The following is a 23,351-nucleotide window of genomic DNA, read 5'->3' as shown; positions in this document are numbered from 1 at the left end:
GGGGGCGGGGCGGGGGGGGGGGGGGGCGGCCGCCCAGTTCTGTCAGCGTAACGGCCCGCCGGGCGCCGCGCGGCCCGTGGCGGGGGAAGCCGCGATGAAAAAAGCAGACAGAGTGCGGGGCTGCAGCCTGGGGACATCCCGTAAGTCAGGCGGAACGGAGGAAGGGAGCGACTAAAGGAAGAAAGTCGGGTATAGAAGGGGGTAGCGTTAGGCTGGCTGGTGTCCCGGCTCTCTGTGGTGTCAGCCACATCTGGGTCGCCCCCTGCAGGCTTGTCTTGTTCTGTGGCGGTTGTTCACCGGTGCTTTTTATCGCTGCTTTTGAAACCCGACAGAGGGTAAGAGGCTAATTCTCTGCTCCGAATTTAGACAGCGAAGCCTGTCAACGTGTTTTCCAAATCCTTTGGAGAAAGAAGGTTGAAATTTGCCAGCTTAAACAAGACATTTGAAAGATTCAACGTATTAATTATAAAATCAGGGCACCCAGTTAACCTGGAAAAAAGTTAATAGCAGAGTAGTCGTTCACTGCTCGTACCTGGCAGCGATCTCCAAAGCGGGGTGCGCAGGGTGGATCCCTTGGGGTGACTGAAGAAACATTTAGAGCGTCTTTACTTTTTATTTACAAAATAAGAAAAGAAGTCACTGATACGAATATTTGACATATGGCTTGGCATCGGTGCTCTTGCTTGTTCCATATGTCAGAGGGTCCCACGTCACACACGGTACTGAGGTGTCCTGGGGGAAGCGTGGGTGCTCACAACAGAGGGGCTCTCCATGGTTCCCTCACTCGTTTGTGCACTTTCAGCACATTGCGATGTACTGCAGTTAGTGCGTGCCTAGGTAAGTGGCTCAATGGATTGTATTACCAAGTTTTAACTAAACTAACCCTCGCAAAATGGACAAGTGGCTTAGAAAGATTCCTGCAGAGACCACAGATTGAAGATATTGCTGCTAATGCAAGTGCAAGAGAACAAGAAAATGGCAAAGCTGACTCTTCCCCAACTTCTATCACAATCTCTTTGTCAAACACATTATGAGGGAAAGCAATGACAATCTAATGAGATCTGACAAGAAGTCCGCCAAAAAGAGCTGAAATTATCATTAAATATGGATTTACATCTGCTATCATTAACCATAAACCTCACCCTGAATGTGCATTGTGCCATGCAATATTAGCTAATGATAGTATGAAGCCATCATGATAGGCCAGGCTTCTAAAAATGAAGCATCTGAAATGAGAAGACAAGCCTCTCAGTGGTTTTTTTAAGTCATGTGATACTCAATCCAATACTTTACAAAATTTCACTAAACAATAAATCTTTAGAAGCCTCTTTTAAGATTTCTTACTTAATAACAAAAATAAAATAAAATAAAATAAAATAAAATAAAATATCACATACCACTGGGGAAACACTTCCTGCCATGGTAAAAATGGCTGAAATAATACATGGAAAACAATTCAACAACAAACCAAAATGCATTTCTTTGTCAGCAAATACTGACAAAAATTGAAAGATATATAGGAAACATTGTTGAAGATTTGAAGAAACACATTGTGAATTGTCATAGGTTTACTACGCAGTTAGCTGAAATACGGATATTTCTAACGTGTTTGAGCTGATGGTATTTGCTGGATCCTGTTTCAGTAATGACATGCACGAAGAACTACTTTTTAGTGAACCACTAAGGGCAAGATATCCTGGAGAAGTTATATTCTCAACAGCAAATTACTTTTTTAATAAAAACAATGTTTTATGGGGAAAAAAAAAATAAGTGTAACAACTGATAGAGAAGCTGCTTTGAGTGGATTAATAATAATAAAAAAAGATTCCTGGGGTAAGGTTACCAAGATAGCACCACACATGAATTTCATTTGCTGCATAATTCATAGTAAACTATTGCAGCAACAAAGTTGGAGCCAGAAGTGCACAAAATGCTAGAGGATGTCATTGATGTGGTTAATTTTATAAAATCAAGACCTTTAAACAGTGGAATCGTTATAATACTTTGTAATGTAGAGATAGCATTGTTCAAAAAGATGTCTTCTGTAGAAATAACATCACCCAAGATAGATGTCTAATTATAATAATCTTTCAATGAAATATAAGAGCTGGAAGTAGACATGCCCAAATCTGCAACTATCTATATGGGATATATTTATTCATGGTTTCATTTTCAGTATTTAAAATTAAAAAGTCCATTAAGGAATTATTTTCTAATGTTTGCCATCAATTCATTTTGTGATTTTTTTGAATCTGTTAGTGATGGTAATCTTTTGTATTAAGATAATGGGACCTTCAGGCCTCTGGGCATTAGACAAGGTGGCAGGCAGCTGAAGTAGAAGGCGAGTCCTACTCCACTCAGTGTGCCTCTGTGTGCTGGCGAAGGACAATATGAAGCAATGCTAGAGTACTACCAACCCTTCCTGTTTTATCGGGCTGCAATATTCCATGGCTTTAAAAAACAGTTCTTGAACCATATAAGTATAACCCCTGCCTGAGTCAGACCAAAATCTGCGTATCTTGTGATGAGTGTGTTAATTTTATCTGCATGCAGTTGCTGAAACCATAATACGTGATGCCAGAGATTTTTCTCATGCTCTGTAAACATGTTCTGCTCTGCTGTGCCAAAATATTTTGTCACAAAAACTAGGTCTTTTAGAGATTCTAAAAACAAACAAGAAAAAAATTTTGATTTTGTGATTTATTGGAGATTGTCTTGTTCTTGGATTTTAAGAATTAAAAACAAGAGGAAGGTGAGAATGTAAAAAAAAAAAAAGATGTAAGTGGAATCAGGAGGGAAAAATTAAGTAGAAAAGAAAGTAGAAGAGAACATGGAATAAGAAAACAGTAGGGATTTACAGCATGACAGCAACCCTGATGGATGACTACTGTTGTCTGGGATTCTTAGAGCTGAAAAAGCTAAAGGACATCCTGTCTAAAACAGATCTATCTGATATTTCAGTTCTGTACGTATTCGTTTCTGTATGAGGCAGGAAATAGCTTTGGTATGCAGCAATTTCCTCTCTAGAAAAGCATCCTACCTTGCAAATATTGAAGCCAATGGTACTGCATGTCTCTGCCAATAAATATTTACCTTAAAATGGATGATGACATTTTTGGTTGGAGAAATGACTTATTTCAGATGATCTGAAGCAGAGATAACAAAAGAAACTTTCCCAGAAGTATTTGTTCAGTAATTAAGGATTTTCATATTAATGTTACTCTGCCTCAGCAGAGCCATATTGATTTTTCAGTGTATTTGTATGAGCTTGGGTATGGTACCCTCCTTGTATCTGAGCTGAATCAGATGTTTTGGGAACTGTTCCTTAAGATAATACAGCATTTCTTTTCTCTGCGTTCTGCTAATAGCAATGACAAATGAAGCTAAGTCAGTATCTCTTTATGCTGGTTAAGTATCAGAAGTTTCTTTTTTCTATTTGCATGCTCATCACTATTAGATATTGTCAATAAGTTTCAGTCCTGGAAGTTGACACATGCAATAGCAAACGTAATAAATCCTTATGTCATTCCTCCTCCCAACAGCAGCGTAGTTCTTAGGCAGGCATTGTAAAAGAGCTGTGAACTTGGGTATTTCACTGTTGGCATATTTTGGAAAGTTGTGTTAGTCATTCCTGTCCATGGTGCTTTCATTTCAAATTTAAGGTCTCATTAGAGCTTATCTACTCAGATCAGACATATCCCCCACTGGTGGATACTTTTTGTAAATAGCTGTTATTTTAATGTGCTGAGGCAGCCTACTTTTACTTTTGGGGGAGTGAGCCCAGAATTCACATAGGAAAATGAATTTCTCCCAGGTGCTGCTGAACCTGCTAGCAATATAAAGAAGAATATCAACCATGAGAAAATTGAAATAAATAATGTGAGGAGAGCAGAAGAATCTGGAAAACCCATGTGCGCCTGCTTACCTTGCTGCAGCTTGCATGCAGGTCAGCGTCAAGCTCTTTTCTCCATTATAGTGTTCCCTCAGTCCCTGCAATTCAGACTTGGATTTTGACAGTTGAATCATTTGGATTCTTTGGATGCCATGACACCTAATAATGATATACTTTGGCTTCATGCTTCTGCTTAAAATGATAGATAGCGGTGTTACTGAGGTAACCATCTCCATCCCTTGTCTACCAGCACAGTTCAATACAAAAAACAAGTCCTTCTCGGCTTGAGTTAAAGGCAAAACAATATTTCTAATAAGGCATAAGAGCCTTACAGTTCTCATCCATGCTTCCTGAAATATCTTCCTCAAACGCTACAAAACTGATGAAAAGAAGGCAATTCCGAACAGGTTTAGGTTTGGGTCTGTTGGTTTGGATATTTAAACTTTGCTTTTCAGAGAGTTGTCTCTTAGACAACCCCTTCAGTGCCCTTAACATCCAGACTGTGGGTCGTCTGGCATGAGTCTATGCTTTTAGTGCTAAACCCATAGGGGCAAATTGAACCATTGACCCAGGCTGTATTAGTCACATCATGGGGAATCGTGAGTGCAAAAACGAAAGCCATGTTGTACAATCTGCTAATGAGGGTTAATCAGAGGATATATCCAACATAAAAGAAAATGTTTTTTACCATATAGTTTGGAGAGGAGCTGGTGCATAACTTATCAGATAGGGCAATCATGTAATATGGAGTTGGTGTGTTGCCTAAAGCACTAATACTACAAAAGTTTAGTGCCATTGTACATCATTTCAGATTTTATTTTATTTTATTTTTTTGTGAAAATCTTTGGAACTTGGTTTAAACAAGAAATAATAAGTTGATGTCATAGACTTCTTATGATACTAGGTATGATTCACCATTTTTTTTCTGTTTTTCTTCCACCCACTTTCTTTTTATTTATCTCCAATGTTTACGGTATCTCCATCTCTTGTTATATGTTTAAACCAGAAGCTGCTGTGAATGGGAATCATACCTGCATAATACTTATCAGACTACTTTGTTCTTGAAAAGTAACACTTGGCACTATTAAAAACCCACAGCATCAGCATGGATATGCAAATTTGGTTTTATTTAACACTTTCCTTTATTCAGATATTTTGTTGGAGATCATTAGACTTGTTTGTCTATGTGGGAGTGTGAATGTGACCACAGGATAGTGCAGCTGAAATCTCTTCCTGCCATTCTCAGTCCTATTTCCACTGAAGTCCTGATCGCAAAGATATGAGACTTCACAGATATTCAGCTGATGCTGAGGATAGATTATTTTGGTGGTAGTAATTAGGAATGGAATTTATGTTGTAGTGGTTATACATATTTTTGGAAAGTTTTTAGTTGTTGTTACGTTGGTGGTTTTTTTTGGTGTTTGTTTGTTTGTTTGTTTTTTAATTCAGAATGGAGGCATGCCTGAGGGAAGACACAGAATTGAAATTGTGGTAAAGGGTCAAGAGTTATAGGATTGTCTTTGAGCAGTGCTCTCAGTGCTTTGGAGCTCTTTCATGTTTCATGACAATTCCTCTTTCAGAATCTGCACTCCACAGGCAAGTTACTACCTGATTGTTAAGTCTGACAAAATTACTTGGCAGAATTAAGAATCGACGTCTTTCCAAGCAGGCAGTCTGATTACTTGATCTAGTCTAGCTAATAGATACTAGCAAAATTATACATCAGGCATAGACCAGGTCTAAAACAGACACTTCAGCATATAGGCATATGGAATATCTTCCTGATGTATCATGGTTTTTATTCATACCTCTATGTTCTTAAATTTATTCCTCATGACTCTGCAGTATTTTTCCTTATCCACCTTTTCTCCAGGATTGCTTCTTTTCAAATGTCAGAATTACTAACTTGTGACTACTGATATAAATTAATCCTGTTTGCACATCTGTTAACTGAGTGATGAAGTATTATTTCTGTTTTCTTAAGCTCAGTCACAGATAGGTAGTACATTTTTCAAATGAGTCAGTGTAGCTATTTTAGATGCTGCAAGAACATGACAGAAACAAAAATTATTCTGCTGCAGGTGTATGATTCATTTTTTATTAATACGCGCTTTAAATATTTTTTTCTCTGTCTCTTTGTATTAGTTCGGAGTGAATAGCTTTGTAAAGAACATTATTGTTAAGTGTCTGAAGTATAGAGGAGACCTATTACTGAAGGCAGCCATATATTCAGTGATTTTTATATTGCTGTAATTGTTCACATGTGCATATATTATGCCTTCTACAAAATCTGTGGGAAGTCTGGCTTCATGTCTGTACAGCTTACCTGTTTCTTCCCAGTGGGTCTAGGAAATCTGAGAAGGTCAGGTCCTGATTCTGATCTGGATACCAAGATTTTCATAGACTACAGGGGAAAAAGAAGCGTCCAGTCATTGAATAATAGTGCTGGAAGTGGTAGGGTAATATCATTAAGGAGAAGGTATGCCTTTCTGGCTAGTTTTTGGTTATAAAATAACTTTGTTGGCAGAATGACTAGAAAGATTAAACTTTGTCATCATGTGATTTATCCACCTAAATATCCTTGTTTCTATATATATATAGACACACATATGTATACATATATATATATCATTGGGTGATGGAAAAAGTGAATCAATTCTAATAATTCAATTGCAACACACTGAGCTGTATGAGATCCCTTGAACAGACTTCACTATTTCTGACATATCATATTAGTAACTCTTCTTTCCTTAGATACTGGCACGGTTCTTAAAGGCTAAACATGAGAATTCCCTGTATTTTGTTGCCCTTGATCATGGCTTTGGGCCTTTGTCCTTGAAAACAGAGCTTAATGGTAGGTAATGAAAGCAAAGCAAAATATTTTAATATCGTTATTGGTTTAGGCACCAAGTGACACTGAGCTCCTTGGAGCTAGGCAGCTGCAAATGACTTGTCTTCGTATCTACTTTGAGTAAGTGCACAAAAGCAACTCGAGTGTTAGAGTGACCAGCCACTAGAGGGCACGTTATATTCAGCGATTGGATGGTAATCCTTTACCAGATGTAACTTCATACCCAACCCAGCCTAAACAACAAACGTACCTTTTTCACAGGGGGTAGAAACTGATTCAAATTCTCCACTAATTGCTGCTGGAAGAGCAACTTCCTGAAACAGTAGTGATTATGTGATAATCCTTGGAAGTACATTAATAAGTTGGAAAATGGAGGAAGGGAATTGTGAATTGCCCCTGCTCAGGTTTGGCTGGTTGTAGTTTATAGCAGGGGTAACATTGTAGTAGTATGGCATTGAAATGTGATTGCTGTACATACACAGAGGAATAAAAATAGAAGTTTAACAAAAAGAAAATGTTATGATTGATAGTCTTCACAGAATGTCATAACAGTTATTCAACAGTGCTAAAGTTGAAGAATCAGAATTAGTTTTGGTATAACCATTGTTAGTATGATAATTATGGGGATGTTCACCTTGTGAGCTAGACTACAGTCTTGCCTCATTTGAGTGAACGGGTCAAGGCTGAGGACAAGTAAATTTCAAGTCTCTCTCTAGTTGCTACCCCATTAGCTTTTTCAAAGGCACTGTTGTACAAAGTGGCTTGTTGTGTATATCTACTGAGGTGCCAATCACTCGGAAGGCAGGGAGGAGGAAGCAGAGATGCAGGGACCCCTCTCTTTTTCCCATCGGACTGTAGAATTGGATCAGCATATATGCAGCAAAATGTGTATAGGCCTAGTCATGTGGAATCCGTAAATAGTTTGGGTTGCAGGCTGTGGAAGTCTTGGGAAAGCACATTTTCCTTGTGATCTTGTTTACATATTGCTTGGAAAGTGCAGGAAAGGATTTTTTTGTACTATATTGGTGGGGAAACAAAAGTATATCATAAACTCATAGATGTAACTATGTATAGACAAGCTGCCGCTAGGTGGTGGTCAAGAAGGTCAAGAGGATTTTAGCGTTTGTAGGACCAACAGAGCTGGCAAGCTGAAAAGAGCTTTCCCAGCTCTTCATACCTTGTAACAGACAGGCTTTCCAAAGTACACAGCTTAGAACCCTGTGCATCACTAGGTAAGTTTCATGCTGCTTGCTTACAGAGAAATCTTCATCTTAGTATGTTTGTCCCTATTGCTCCTTGCACAACAGCTTCTGAAACATTGGTCCAAACAGCTTTTATGGTCGTGATCATTAGCTGACGCTGTATCTTGAACATTAGTTTAAAACCACTTAGATTAGGAAGGTAATCACTGAAGCAAAGAAAAATGCGTGGCAGCCTAGTCTGCAAAATAATAGATGGAGACACGGCGTTTTCAGAGTGACATACATTTTTGAGCAATTAGTTAAGTCAGTAGGCTCTGCTGAACTACCTTCTTAGGTTTAAGGTATGTTCTCAAATGTGTGTCATTTTCAATCTTGTTCAAGCAAATGGTCTCAGAAGTTTACTTGTTATGTGGGAAAAGTTTGAAAAAGAACATCTGAGAGTGGCTTTTCTTAGTCTTTTTTACAGGCTTCATTGTCAAACTTCATAACTGGTGAACAACAGAACAGGATGGATATTGCAGTTGGGTTATAATGGAATTTCCTTTGTAGGCCTTCCTATGTCAGGCGTGAGCAGAGGACTCTACAGGTTAGCATACCAATGAAATGTAAAGATTTTCTTTCTTAGTTACCGTGGTCTGAATGTATAACAATGTCAGCAAGCTAGACAGGTTCAAAATAAATGCCTTTTTGACAGTCAGTGAAAGGCCTTATCCCTGTTTCACTGTTTGGGATTATAATTGTGTACAATATTTGGAATTAGATAAATCTCTTCCACAACATCTTAGTAACCTCTCCAGATGAGTAGCAGCTTTAAACAGGATCTGGATCAATAGGAGTGCTGGGGAATTTACAGCCAGGCTGGAGAAATATATATTTTGTTCCCATATTATGTACTCATTTAGGACTGATTTTTATGCAGAGGGAAAATTGTCAACAGTCAGCATTTCAGGTGCTATGATGATCTCAGTTTCCTGTACCTCTCTGGTCAATCTGGGGAAGCACCGGCTGGTTCTGGATTTACTTAACTATTTGAATAATTTTAGGACATAGTCAATGAGCTGTGATTCAGTGCTGTGACTTGATTATGAGTCTTTGTAATTAGCGGGAGATCTTTTGCATTTAGTCCTAATGCAGATCAATGTCTTCTCATAACGTGTAATTGCTTTGTGCTGATGCACTTGGATATAATTCATTTCATACTCCTCCTAGTCAAGAAAAAGGAATCTACATATGCCTTAAAGAACTAGCTAGAAATTATCTCACTAAGTATCTTGCTGCTTGAACTATTCTTTTTCATGTAATTCATGTAAAATAGAACAGACCACAAGGAGACATTTAATATGAAAAAGAAATGGTATGTGTAAAGATGTTTAGCAGTATTTAGGGTACCCTTAAGTAGTAAGGCGATGGAGTGCCTGTGATTATTGGCCTGCCCTTGGACTCTTTCACGGAGTGGTTGCCTTCATGGCTAAGACCAGGGCACTGGCTGACTTGATACACTTGTCCTGCCTTTGGGATGTCTGTGGAAGCATTACTGCCCTGCTCTCTCAAGAGCAATGCCTGCTTTGCTTTTTACAGCACTGTTGATGTCTTCTGCCATGAGAAGTTAAACTTTGTTTCTTCCTGTGGTGGGTAAGTGCTCCTTGTGCAAACTGCCTACACGCAGCTGTACCAGACAGCTTTGCGACCCTGCTTGTTATTAGCTACTGCCACACCCGCTGCATTCTTTTATAACTACTTTTATTCCCTAGACTAACCACAGCAGCAAGAGCTTTCTTTCTATTTTTGTAATTTAATAGCATACCTTCCCAGTAAACGCTGCCTTAGTGTGCACTTTTCCTGGCCACTGTTCAGAAGAGGAGTGAGTGATCAGCACCTGAAATTCCATCTGTCCGTGTTAGCCCGCCTGCCCCGGCTCTGTGGCAGCACTCCCCAGATCTTCAAATAATGCGTAGGAGACATGTTAACTCTTTATGCAGTTTGAGCAAAAAGAAATGCTTTGAACTTATAAAGAGAACCAAAACCTTAGCATTGTGTATGAATGCCCCCGTTCAGCAATGGAGTTGGCAGTTACATATGATGGTATCCTAAAGAAGCCATTGCATTCTCTTTATCAAACTCCACAAAGCACTCCTGTTCTGATAGTATTTCTTGTCCTCACAGCCCCTTCTAGAGCTTGCTTAGATGTGACAAAATCCTCAACTTTCTCTTTCAACTTTGCTCTAGGTCTTTTTTTTTTTTAATTATTTATTTTTAACTGGAGAGGTTCCACAGACAAGGGAAACTCTTGTCTTAATTGTTTGGCTGCATAAGCCAGCGTGTCACTTGAGATATAATGTGCAGCTTCTTGCTATTCTTACTGGCAATGTGTTTTAGAACAGATAATCATCACCGTTCTTAGAATTACTAAATCCCTTTGCTATAGGGAAAGAGCCTATTTTAAAATACTTAGAGCCACAAACTTCACAGTGGATGAGTAAATGTTTGGTTTTCTGCTCTGTGCATATGCTTAACCCTCCTCCTAGTAGTTCCACTGATGGAGCTATGAACTTCGGCCATTTAATTTCCTAGGGTAACATTGCTGCTGGTTACTGGAAGGTTCTGTTGTGCTTCACTAGGCCTTCAGCTAACACATGGATAGATATCTGAATCCAAAAAATTCACCGTTAGTGATCAGATTGGATGAACTGATGAAAGCCCACCCTAGAAATTTCAGATAGCCTGCACATTAGCTGTGACACGTAAAACTTTCATATGGCATGCTCTTTTCCCAATCTTCAGTAACTAATGAAAAAAAAATCACTTGTGTGAAAGTACTCAATTTCAGTAGAAATAGGAATAAAAATGTTGATCTTCTTTTCCACAATAATACTTTTTTATTGTTTCCTAACTTCCCTACAAAGTTTTTGTATAGATGCATGTTATAGTCTGAGGACATGCGTGTGCTGTCTGGGGTATACAGAAGTTGCACTGCTAGCAGTAGCAAGAAGCTCAGTTAACAATTTGGGTATTTACCCAGTTTCTTGGACAGAGCTTGCAGCCTGCACTGAGTTCCATACTATAAAAGCTACATATTTAATAAGAATCAAAGTGGGTTAAAGGTATGGTTCCCAAACTGGGGTCCCTGAATTCGTAGTCGGTGTTTTATAAAAGCGTTTTGTCATTACAGCATTTCCAGTTGCACATATGAGGAGACAGATTGATGTGCAATACAAATTACCAACACAACTGTAACCTGTTTTGCCCCTCCTTCCTTTAGTGTAAGACACATACTACAATCCAGTGTAAGCGTGTTAGTCTGTTTTTAAATCTCCTTTGTATTCTGTAATCTCCTCCAGCCAGATAATTACTTTCCTGAGTGAAAGTTGCAACATACTAATATCATGAGATAAGTGAAATCAATGTAAATTAAGAACTAGTCTGAACTGAATGTAGTTGTCCAAAATGTTTTTTCCTTCTCTCATGAACTGTAATTATTCTAGCATGATGGTGCTGATCTGATCTGAAATTCCACATTTTGCAGCTCTCCACTGACCTTTGTGACCCTTTTTTGACCAAGAAACAAGGCAACTTCTCCACACACACCTACCGCTGTGGCAGGTGTTTTTGTACAGGTAGATGACAAGGTGAGATGACAAGGGCCTGAAGGATGCATCTAAGTAAGAGTCTTTTGACTTGCTCACATTAGAAGAATGCTTTTTTCAGGCTCAGATCCTGAATCTTGCACGCTGTCTTTCTGACTCTTGCTTATTTTCCAGTGTTTATGCTTTGGCTATTTTCATTTTGAAAATGAATGTCCTAGTGATAGGACAAGGGGAACAGTTTTAAACTAAGAGGTGAGATTTAGGTTAGATGTTGAAGAAATTCTTCACTCAGAGAGTGGTGAGGCACTGGCCCAGGCTGCCCAGAGAAGTTGAGGCTGCTCCATCCCTGACAGTGCCCAAGGCCAGGCTGGGTGGTGCTTTGGGCTGCGTGGGCTGGTGGGAGGGATCCCTGCCCATGGCAGTGGTGGGCTGGGTGGGTTTGAGGTCCCTTCTGACCCCAAGCACTTTGTGATCCTATGATTTTACCTTTCTGCCCTTGAAGGATAATTATGACTAGTACAAATGAGACCCAATTTCGACCAACATAGTAATAGGAAGACAAATTCTGAAAGGTTGTGTTAGGTTGGATTATGTAACGCATAATGTTTTTTCATAGGTTTTGTTTTATGGCTTCCTTCATTTGAATTTAGTTTTATATAAATTTGATTCAGCAGAGCCTGCTGTTCTCTGATCTAGAGGGATACCTGACATGCATTTGTATACAGAGGAGTGATGGTATATTATCACAAATAGGCCTTTCCTAACCTTCATTTCAATAGCAAAACAATTACTATTAAAACTTGATTTAAGCAGCACATGAAGCTTATTTACTGCAATAAGCTCTATTGTCGAATTTGCATTTAAGTGGAGGGTATAGTACAGAAATAACATGTCAAATGCCACACTGTTACTTACATATGAGACTGATTGATATCATTCAATGCTTTTTATTAAGTAATGCATTCTAGTTGAGTTTGCTGATATAGTAGAGTTTTCTGATTTCATACGCCCAGTATCTTTTTAGAAAGTGCTGTATCCATATTGGAACTCTGAATTTGGTCTCAGCCCAGATGTGAGTCATTGCATGGGAAAACGTGAGCCTTGAGAGTGCTTTAAGCCACTGAAGAATGAAAGCATGTCGTTTTTCAGCTTTTTTTTTTCTTCTTCTTACCAGAAAGTTATACAGAGTATGTAACTGTTCACTAAGAGGGGGTAAAATAATCATATTGAATTATGCTAAAACCTCACAAAGCATTGAGTTACTTTTTGAATAAACTTACTAAACATATGCAGAAGTTAGAAAAATTGAATGAATTCTTTTCCTTCAAGCACCTTCCTAGACAACATACAAGGTTAAGGGAAAAATAAAGTATGACTGTGTTTCAGTTTCTTGTGTTTCAGCACTTAATCTGTAGGTGGTTTACAGGTTTTATAAAGACTTAAACATCTGATTTTCATTGGGAAAATATATGCTATTGCTTTTCACCTACCCTATATGCTCTAGCTGCTGAAATAGCTGATAGAAAGTCTTAGAGATGCAGCACTGCAAGTGCTTTGTTTTGGCACTAACTATTTTAAAATGCTTAAATAAATGAAATCATGCTTACGGCAGATTGAAATTAAAGTAGACAAGTCTCAGAGGTCTCCCTGTTTTATTCTCAAAATTGAGGAGACAGGCTTTTGAAAGTCACATTTACCCTGGGCAATAATTTATTCTGGATATTTTACTGAAACTTGTACCAGGTTTGTGCAGACACACAGTCCCACACAGACTTGAGGAGGGGCTTAATGGATCAAGCTGTCTGTACAGTACCTGATCTATGTCTGTGTATTACTGTATTATGTCTGTCAGTTTTGTTCATTATTTTGCAAGTCTGCTTTTTTTTTTTTTCTTTCAGTATGTTTTCAGAATAGATGTCTGGTGTGGGAAGCTATATAACTGATGATGGACTTGATTGTCCTACATCATATTCACAAAAGCTGATCAGAATTGTTTTTCTGGGTTAATCTGAACGTCCTCTAGAATGTTCCAGTTTTAAACACATCTGATTATGTTTTATGAAAATAGCATAGCTAGGATGATTGCATGAGCAAGTCTAATTATGGTATAATTATCAACCCTCCTGTTAATTAAAATGCCATAAAGAAAGCTAAGTAAACATATTTATTTATTTATTTATTTTGATACCCTGGAACACCTAATAAGAGCAAAAAGTAAACTTCATATTTTTGAAACTATGTACATTTAAAACTGATGAATGCTCTGTAGGTTGTATTCATCTAAATATAAGGTATTTCAAATCTCTAATAACATAATGACGTCCATGGATGAAGAAACAAATTGTAAAAAATACCTCTGTGATGGTAATTGTAAGCAAATGAAGAATCTTGCTGCTGATTTCCATTTTTCTCTGCAGACTATGACTCCTCCCACCTCCACGATGTGTTTGAAGAGATGTTTCTCCATATTCCCTGCAGGAATGCTCTGAACATTGCCTTACTCCTAATCTAGTCTTGCCTGAGGTAAAAGCTCAAGGTCTTCTCCCTAACAGGAAGTAGTATCATACTGCAAACAGTGTTTTATGTACTCCAGCCTTATACTACACTTTCATATTTTAGGGGCTTGGCTGGGAAAGAAATTGAACAGCTGGACGTTTTTCTGTCTTGCATTTCCTAGATTCAGTGACTGACAAATCAATTTCAAATCTGCCTTGATGATCAGAAGTGCAGATCTTTTAAAAACTTGAGTTTTGGATCCAGGCTCTGACACTATTCAAATCCTCAGCTAACAGCAGGGTGCTCAGAGAATTCAGCCAGCAGCATGCTCCAGTTTAGAATTTCCTGCAAGTTCATGGCTGAGTTTCGTGAAGACTGCTCTGCCACTGACATCTTCTCCTGGCAATGTAACAGAAAATTGAATAATTTTACGGTCAGGTGTTACAGGCTCTATAATGCCATACATAAGGTAGTCACATTGTGTTCTAGCTTTGGAAAGTGCTATTACCTGCTTCACAGAAAATGGTTGTGAACGTTGCTCAGTACTCAGAGAGGGCTGAGGCCTCTGCAACTGATTCCTTTGAAAAAGTTGGCCTACAAGGCATCAGACCTCTTGCTGTAGGTCTAGGCTCACAAAACCCAGCCATTTCAAGTCTCCCTTTCTACAGTCTGCTTGGCAAAGTGGGAGGAGTTTATCCCATGCGAACTGAAAGAATTTTGGCAGTCTCACCTTCTGGCGACCAGTACAGCTACGAGGGCCGCCCCGTCATTTCCTGCCAGGCTGCCCTGACTTGGTGAAGGCGCATGAGGGTGCACAGCATCGGCGGCTGGGACATGGCTCTGGCTGTGCTCGCTGGGAACTGGGAACTACTGCCACAAGAGCAACAAGCTCAGCTGAACAAACTTTGCATCGGTGGGTGGGCTTGGCCAGCCAGCACCTGGGGGTGTGGTGCTGTGGCTATCTCATTTGGCTTAGTTTGTAAGAGAAAAATACAGCGTAGTGACTTTGCTAGCAAGTCACTTTGAAAGTATTCTTTCCTGAAGCAGCATGTCATTGGTTTTGAGCTCACTGAAGCCCTTTCTTCTTAGACAACACCATGGATGTCTGTAAAGAATTGCATATGGACAAGAGCAAGCATTCGTATGAGTCTTACTAATTGAGTTGCTCGAGGTGCTGCTGGTTATACAAAGACATGCAAACATCAACCTTACAAAACTCATCATAACTTGCCTGCCAGTTGTAGGGCGTGCAAGAATGTTGGAATCCCGCTGAGCATGGTTGCTTTTCTTTGGAGTGGTTGTGCTTTGGGTGGTTTGCCTTTTCTCAACAGGAGACCAGAAGTCTACTGATTCACTGTTCCTTTTAGCTAGAGGAAAAGGATGCTGCCCGAGAAGAGCTGGGAAGAATGTAAGTTAATCACAAAAAGTATTTGCACTTTAAAAACAAGAAAGCAGGTATCTCAGCTTTAGTGAAAAAGAAAGCCGCTGTGGTTTATCATTTGCAAGCTCAGGTATGATCAGTATCGAGACCCATTTACAACCCATTGGCTGTAAATCCTATTTAATTATCTGATTACTGTTTTGGGGTGTAAATTCAAGACAGTTGATGGTTCAAGAAGAAATTTCAGACCAGACAAGTCCTTTCGTTAACTTGGAATATGGACATTTTTAAAGTGGGAAAATCATAGTTATCCTGAAATTAAATCTATGCTGTGACCTTGCTTCTTTTGTGCCAAAATGGGCAATGGAAAGAGCATACATTTTCTGATATTCTGAGAGTAGAAAAAGGGGCGTACATTGAAAGGTTTAGTCTCCAAGTGCTTTGGTTAACGAGTTCTCTTAAGAGGTCACTTACTGCATGAGGAAAATAGTTGCTTGTGTTGTTCCTCAACACTTCTTCAATCCTGCATGTAAAATTGTAATCATAGCTGTATGGGTGGAGTGGAGCACACGGAAGCTGGCTATGCTTAGTATTTTATGCGCTATTTATTTGCCACGATACGTTTTTTGTTTTCTTTTGGTTTTAAGTGTGATATATTAGGAATATATAAGCACAACGGTAGGGAAAACGCGGGGTAGGAAGACAGTCAAAAAATAGGATATGAAGAACATATGGTTTTGGACTGATGAGGGAATTCCTGACTTCAAGGACTGATACATGGATGCTAAAAAGTCATGACTTCTGACTGGTGAGAGCTGATTCTGTCTCTACGAGAAAACAGAAATGGGAAAAGCAGTGAGCTGTCTGTGTTTGTATATTCTTTGTTTGCTGCCTGTGTTTAGAAAGGTCCTTTTAAAATGAAAATTGGCAGTTTGAATGAATCAGCCTTGATTTGAAGCCTGCAGTTGTTGCTCAAAACCGACACAACTAGGCTGGTTCCAATGGAAAGAGTTTTCTAGAAATACGTGAATGCTATCCATATGCAGTAGTCCCTGAACACTAGCCTCAGTGTTATACTGGAACAAATAGTACTTTAAGGCTTATGCACAATCTCTCTTCCTCTTTTTATCTGCTTGAAAATGAGGTATTTGCTGGTCCTTATGCAGAAACAGGAAGCTGTATTCCAATGCTCTTTACAGCTGCTGTGGAGATAACCTTTTTCTGTCTGGAAAGATGAAAAACGGGTATGTTTTCCGTGCAGTTCAAAAGAACCCACATTTTGTTTTGCCATATACTCCTCAAACTGCATCTCCCTTTCCTCCTCCTTAGATTGTAACTGGCACATTGAGTTAGTGAAGATGCATGTTTATCGATCATGCTGTGCTAACCATATCGTTTTCCATAATATTTCAGCTCCTATGGGGAAAGGCATGGCCAAATTTTAATTTAGCTTAAAACAAATAATCACTGCTGCATATTTTTGTCATATTAAAAACAGGTTATTAATTGTACCTGTAAAAATATTCAGAACACACAGACTACTTTGCTTTAAAAAAAACAACAACAAACAAACAAACAAAAACAACAAAGCCGAAATAAAATTTTTGACAGTCTTTTTATATACACCAATACAGAAACAGTAGATTTAGTTTGGTTTCTTCCCTTAATTTGACCTTGTCCCACAGGAGATAATTTTATGTAACCAAGTCTAGAAGTTCACAGCCCATTTGACACACCCCTTTGTTTTCAGTCCCTGTGCTATTTATTAATCAGAGGAAAAACACTTGAAAATATAGTCTGATGATCAAACTAAAATAAGAAGAGGAGAAAAACGCATTGATAAAATAAATATCCCAACATAAAATGTGTAAAACACACATGGCTCAGGAGCTAGACAGATCTCCTTCTATAGAGGTATTTGGGTTGTGTTTATATTACATTTTTTCATAAAGATGATAAATATGATTGCTGTTCTGATATTTTCTTAAAAAAAAAACAAAGAGCTTCACGAATGGTAATGATGAAAATAAAGCAAGAAAATGAGAAAGTGATTTACATCAAAGTTACAGATTCTTATCATAATGGCCACTACATACTGGGAATTTCAATAATTATTCTTAATCTGCTTAATGAGTAAACTTAATGTGTCCTACATAAAAAAGATAAATCTCAGTAAGAATCTCAAAAGATTTGTTTTCATTCTCTTGATGTTTTTAAGCTTTCATGATCTCTAGTAACTGTATTTCACGTTAGGTCATTAACCTAAGCACTAGCAAACTCAGTTTCTTTATCATCTTCCCTCCTGAAGGTTAATGACAGAATGCACAAAGGTGTTGATGAGACAGGCAGACTTAACTACATAGTCTTCAGACAAAAGAGGCCTATTTTAATGGACTTTTTTAATGTAATGTAGTAGCACATGATAAAAAAAGACGTAAAAATGTTTAACCCGTATGATTAAAGCAGTACATCTCAGTACCTAGAGTAAGAATCCAGGAAGAATATATAAAAGAGGAACTCGTTAATTTGCACTAAGCTGCTTTGGATGACCACAAATCAAAGCCCAGCTGTGAGCTTTTTTTTTTTTTTTTTAAACTGCCACTGTGAATCCAGGCAAAACATGAGTGGCTGTCACATTACAGTAACAACCTGGGAATATCACTAATGAGCTTGCTAATAGTCATAATCAATAAAGGTTACTATGATCATGCTCACCATGCAAGCATGTGATGTGATTTCAACCATGCTGGCAACAGTCCCCTCTGCAGACAAGTGCTTTAAGATGTTTATGTATCCTTGGTGCTGTTTTTAGAACTCTGCGAAACTGTTGTGGGTTTTGTTGTTATTTAATGGTTGAAGGGACGAGTTGCATGGCTCTCTTCTACATTCCTGTAGCGTGGCAGTAAATAATTACCCAAGCAGAGATGAAGAGAGGTTGTCCCGTGGACCAGTCTGAGGAGTATGTCAAATATGCTCAGGCCCTGCTTGCTGCTGTCTTTTTGGCAGCAGCTGGAAGGAGCCTGGGGAAGGAATGTGCCTTTTGTCTGGAGCAAGGCACTGGGCGTTAGTAGTAGCAGTAATGCCTGCAGAAAGGGTGCTCAGCTTCACTCGGTCTCTGTTTAAGTGTGAGTTGAAGAAATATTAGGTCTAGGGAGTCTAAATTCTTTGGTGGGGAAATACCTATGTCTATATTACCTTTGAGGAGTTGTTCAGGAGCTTGAGGAATGGAAATCTCATATTTGATATTAAACTTGTGCATCTTACGTGGTAATACAACACAACTGTACTCGTGTTCATACTTCCTATAATTCCAGTTTTACTGAAGCATAAATGATTAGCTGCCGCTGATTTAAACCTATAAATAACTAAAGCAAAAAAAGAGATTACCAGGGACTGAACTCAGAACCAATGATTTAATTTGTAACAAAAGACAAACTTTTTTTTTTTTTTTTTAGAATATGAAGAGTTTATTAAAAAAATCAGATCACTTCAGGGACAAAAGGGAGATGGATTTAGTTTAGAGAAAAGGATTTCCGTGGCCATCAGCTGAAATTGGCAAGGTTCAAATTGCAAACAGTATCACACAGGAATATAACTTTTTACTTGAACTCTCTAATCTCCAAATTATGCTTAATAATAATATAACCTGGTTTGACTCAGTGAAACATCAATTTCTTTTAAATGTACATTGGGCAGTCTAATGTAGAAATATGGTTGATTCTGGATGACTTGTTAAATTCACTCAGCCATCATCAACTTTTTCACAAGGTTATGAACATTTAATCAGGAAGTACACTGAATAAACAGACAAGAAGACTGCTAGAAATGAAAATGTACAATGAACTATCCAAACAGCAGAAGGCTTAGTGAATGAGGCATTGTACACTTGAAACAAACAAACAAACAAAAAAAAACACCTTAAAACTTTTTAGAAATTAGCTTTTGTAGCTAACATATTTTTCAAGACATCATGATTGCTGCCCATGAATGCCACACTTGCCAAAAGAAAAAAAGAAAAAAAAATAGCTTTATTCTGCACATAAACAGCAGCCAGTTTTTCCATTCTCAAATCCCAGCAACCTTAAGCTACTTGTGTCTGAAAAAAAGGCACAGAAAAAAATATTGCTATTCCTGTCATCAATCTCCATGAACCTCAAAAGGTGCAATACCTTCTCCTAGCTTACCCCAGATCATCTTTAAAATTACCTGCTTTACCTTTTTTTTTCCCATGATCTCTGTAATAGAGACCACATTACAATGTAAAAGTTTCTGAGTACCTAATTTTAGTACAGTTGGCCTAACCAAGTTTTAATTCCTAATTTGTTGAATTAATGCTACAGGATATAACACAGCACAACTGCATATTTTAAGTATATGAATAATTTTGTTGCTCTTTCCGGTTTATAGGAGGAACATAGCAGTTTCTCCTCTTAGCGTGTTTATAGTCCTGTATATCTTAGACTTTTGGAAGTCTGCCCATGCCTAATGCCACTGTATTTATGCTGGCATTCAGCTTGATCACAGCCTGCAGAGGACAAGGTTTGCTCGGAAAGCAGGCAGGCGCAGCATCGGCTCAATGCTAGTTGTTTTCGAGCTCTGCTTTGCCAGAAAGGGCCATTTACTTGTTGATGAAGACTGGTGTCTTTTTAAATCTGCAGGACGGAAAGGCGCCTCCCCAGGTGCTGATCAATTAGAAGTAACATTGCTCACAGCAGCAGTGCAGCCACACTTCAGTAATCATCCAGTTCCAAGGACTGATGGAGTAAAGTGGTGAAGCCAGAAATGAAGCCTTTCCTCATAGAAGATACAAATTAACAGCTATCGTATATCTATATATAAATGATGTTGCGACAAAACTTTATAAGGGTTACATGTTTCTTGTCGTGGTCTTTGTGCGCCCGGAGATGCACGCCTCTCCCAGCCACCACGGGCTGGGTGTTGGTAAAGAGCATTTCCTGCTGGCCCTGGCCAGCTCCTCCCGTCACCAGCCTCGTGTTGCTTTGTGCCGTGGTATGAAGCTTCCTCCATGTTCCCTGCCCAGTGCTACCTATGAGAGATGTCGGGTCTCCAGTGTTCTCAGAATGACAGCTTTCTTTCTAATCCCTTTATTTATTATTGTTCACAGCTGCCCTAATTTACCCATGGCCACAAACCCAGGTTTTTGCTTTTTCTTTTTTTAATTAAATTGATGTTCACATTGTTACCTTTTATTAGTCTTATGAAAACTCAAACACAGAATGTACAAATGACTAGCGTCATTGGATGTCTTCTCTTCAACTAAACAAGTGTCTGTCAGCACTGATAGTCTGAAGACTATTTTTTTTTTCTAGAATGTTTATGGTCCTCCTTTTAGGCAAACTTTTTTTTTGCATAGGTCATCTCTGCTCCTGTCAGGCTCATCCATGTCTCGCTTCTTTGGCTACCCCATAAAGTAATGTGGGTATGGCAAATAAATGTTTCATTTCATTTGGCAATTCACATGTACTCATAAGGTTGTTCTGATGTTGTCAGGCCACAGCTAGGTGTTCTTGCAATAGCTGTACGCATATTTCTTGAATTAATGTTTTAGGAGATATCCTAAAGCTGTGTGCTACGGTAAGTGGAGTTGCTCTGTTTTTCTCTCAGGATATGTTGCCAAAACATGCATCTGTCTGAGCATGCAGGAGAAATTTTAGAAGGCACTGCAAGACTGCAGCACCTACATGCAAGCTCATCTGCAGAGGACTCTGTGCAGCAGTGACACCCCGGTCAGGCAGAAGTGGCTCACCAGCCAAGATCCCCAGCTGGCCAGAGCAAACGCCTGTGGTCAAAACGTCGGATGCAGCCTCCGAGGAAAGGGGACCACATTGATTCACTAAAACTTCAGGTATGGTAGCTGAGCATTCTGAACTCACGTATAACTTAAGTTTCCTACATTGTTCACAGAGGACACTTCTTAATCAGGCAGGAGTAAAGACCAGGGTCTGGATTTTTATTTATTTTTTTGAGGCCACTTAAACAATAATCCTAATTCTGTTAGGATTAATCTCCTTTTAATGCATATTTTGTGACACTTCTCCCCTCCTCCCCCATCCAAGATAGGGAATTACAGAGATGTTAATTTAAGCCCTTGTTTCCTATTGTTTTCCAGCATTTAGTGAGTATAACTGTCTCACTGAGGTCAGTGCTGCTTTTCATTGTCCTCCGTGGGAGTTATTTACATAAAAGGACAAATATAAGGCTGCTGTTGAGTCTCACTGTACATCTTCTCAATCTGTTCTAATATTAAACTATTTAACTCCCCGATTTTGATACAGATTAGTTCTTCTTTCAGTCCATTTGCAGATTAAGTATGGAAATAGAGAAGTACATTTTCCAGGGTGCTATTACTATTTAACTTCCAAATCAGCATTACCCTGTCTTAAGACATGGACTTTTTGAAAGTTAAACAAACGATCTTTTATCTTCCTCACTGGCTTATCAATCTGAATGCAAAATTGTGAATACAGTGGATTTTAAGAACATTTGCCTTATATTTATGCTCCTGACATTTTGAAATAGGCCCAAATCCAGACTGCACTGTGAAAACGAACAATGAAATTAAATTGTGCCCTATTTTTCTCCACTTTCACACATTGTCTGAAACTGCATGTAAAGAGAAATTAACCAACATAATAATTCTAATGAGTATAGCACCAAGATGCAATGTGTAAAAAATATATAAACAATTAAGACTGTTAAAAACAAAAGAAAATTAATGTAATGAAACAGATGTGCTATAACAGAAGATGGGGTGATGTCCCAAGTCTTGTTGCTTTTGATCTTAATTAAACAGCCTCAAAAATCATTCCTTCATACAGCTGTTTGCTATATTGCATTGATTACCTGCTTTTTTGAGAGGTATTAGCAGATTCAAAGAAGAAAATACAGGCTATGTATTTTCTATGTATAGAACAGACTATGATCCTGTCAGTCTACTATTGCATCGTCTACAGCCAATTTAAATCTTCCTGGGACAATGAAATACCAACTAAGTATACTTGGCTCACCTTTAGTAGGTAATAGGCATACCAGATAGATAATCAACAGTGATCTGCATTAATCTGTGTAGCAAAGCTTGTACATGACTCTGAAGGTAGTTAAAACTTGATGCGAGATCAGTGTTTCTTGTAAGAATAATTTGGCCAAACTCAATCTGAAGTAAATAGAAACTATTTTCTCCCTTAACAGGAAAAAAAATAAAAGTCTTCTAGGAAAGAAAGGGCACAATCTGCACAGCACCAACCCTCAACAACACATCACACTGCAATCATTGGGGAATGTCATAGCTGTGTAAAAAGTTAAGCTATAACTTGTTACTTTTATTGGGCTGTTTACCCCTTAATTTCTTACCCATTGTACAATCAGGAGGCGGAGGTAGCCCAACCAAGTACGGAAAAATTGCCTTGTTATCTAAACTTGGAGCAGTTCTGCTTACCTTTTATCATTTCACTGATGCAATCAGGATATTTGCAAATATTGGAAACTGAAGAAAATTGCAACGATGGGGAACAATAATTATGAACACTATGAAGTTAAGAGATTCTGCAGAATGAGGAACGTACACGATGTAGTTACTTAAAATACTCAATGATTTGAATTATAAATAAATCCAAGGAGAATTTAGCCAACGTGGAGACTACACTTTATCTGAAAGCAAGAAGATATTAATTTTTTGGGGGGGAGGAAGGGGAGGAATAGAGAAGTGGTGGGAAGAAAACATGATAAAGTTCTGAAATATCTTGATTACCTGCATCTAAAGTAAAAATACTAGTCTAGGGACTAAAGGGAGGGAAGTACATAGTTTCACACCTTGGTATGCCAGCCTGACAAATTTGGAATATATGCACTGTTGAATGGCCAAAGTGGTTTTGATATATTTAACCTGCTTAAAACATATGATCAGACTTCACATTCATGGTATTTG

The 23,351-nt window shown here is 38.5% G+C and overlaps 1 long non-coding RNA gene across 5 annotated transcripts; it reads left to right on the top strand.

Annotated features, from left to right (window-relative positions):
* Positions 1–15: 15 nt before the first annotated feature.
* LOC121072694 lies at positions 16–23,259 on the top strand. 5 transcript variants are annotated; one of them, XR_005821372.1, is made up of 7 exons: positions 10,279–11,571; positions 13,947–14,052; positions 15,357–15,433; positions 16,551–16,650; positions 20,065–20,173; positions 21,032–21,272; positions 22,616–23,259. It is a non-coding gene; the product is annotated as an uncharacterized LOC121072694 (long non-coding RNA). The 5 variants fall into 5 exon arrangements; XR_005821373.1 differs by lacking the exons at positions 10,279–11,571; positions 16,551–16,650 and adding an exon at positions 16–140; XR_005821371.1 differs by lacking the exon at positions 16,551–16,650 and adding an exon at positions 3,806–3,946 and having other exon boundaries at positions 11,469–11,559; positions 13,947–15,433.
* Positions 23,260–23,351: the final 92 nt, after the last annotated feature.

The sequence above is a fragment of the Cygnus olor genome, chromosome 6 (assembly GCF_009769625.2).
Source record: "Cygnus olor isolate bCygOlo1 chromosome 6, bCygOlo1.pri.v2, whole genome shotgun sequence".
Classification (NCBI taxonomy): Eukaryota; Metazoa; Chordata; class Aves; order Anseriformes; family Anatidae; genus Cygnus; species Cygnus olor.
The sequence above is the reverse complement of the archived record's forward strand: the minus strand, read 5'-3'. Positions and strand labels throughout refer to the sequence as shown.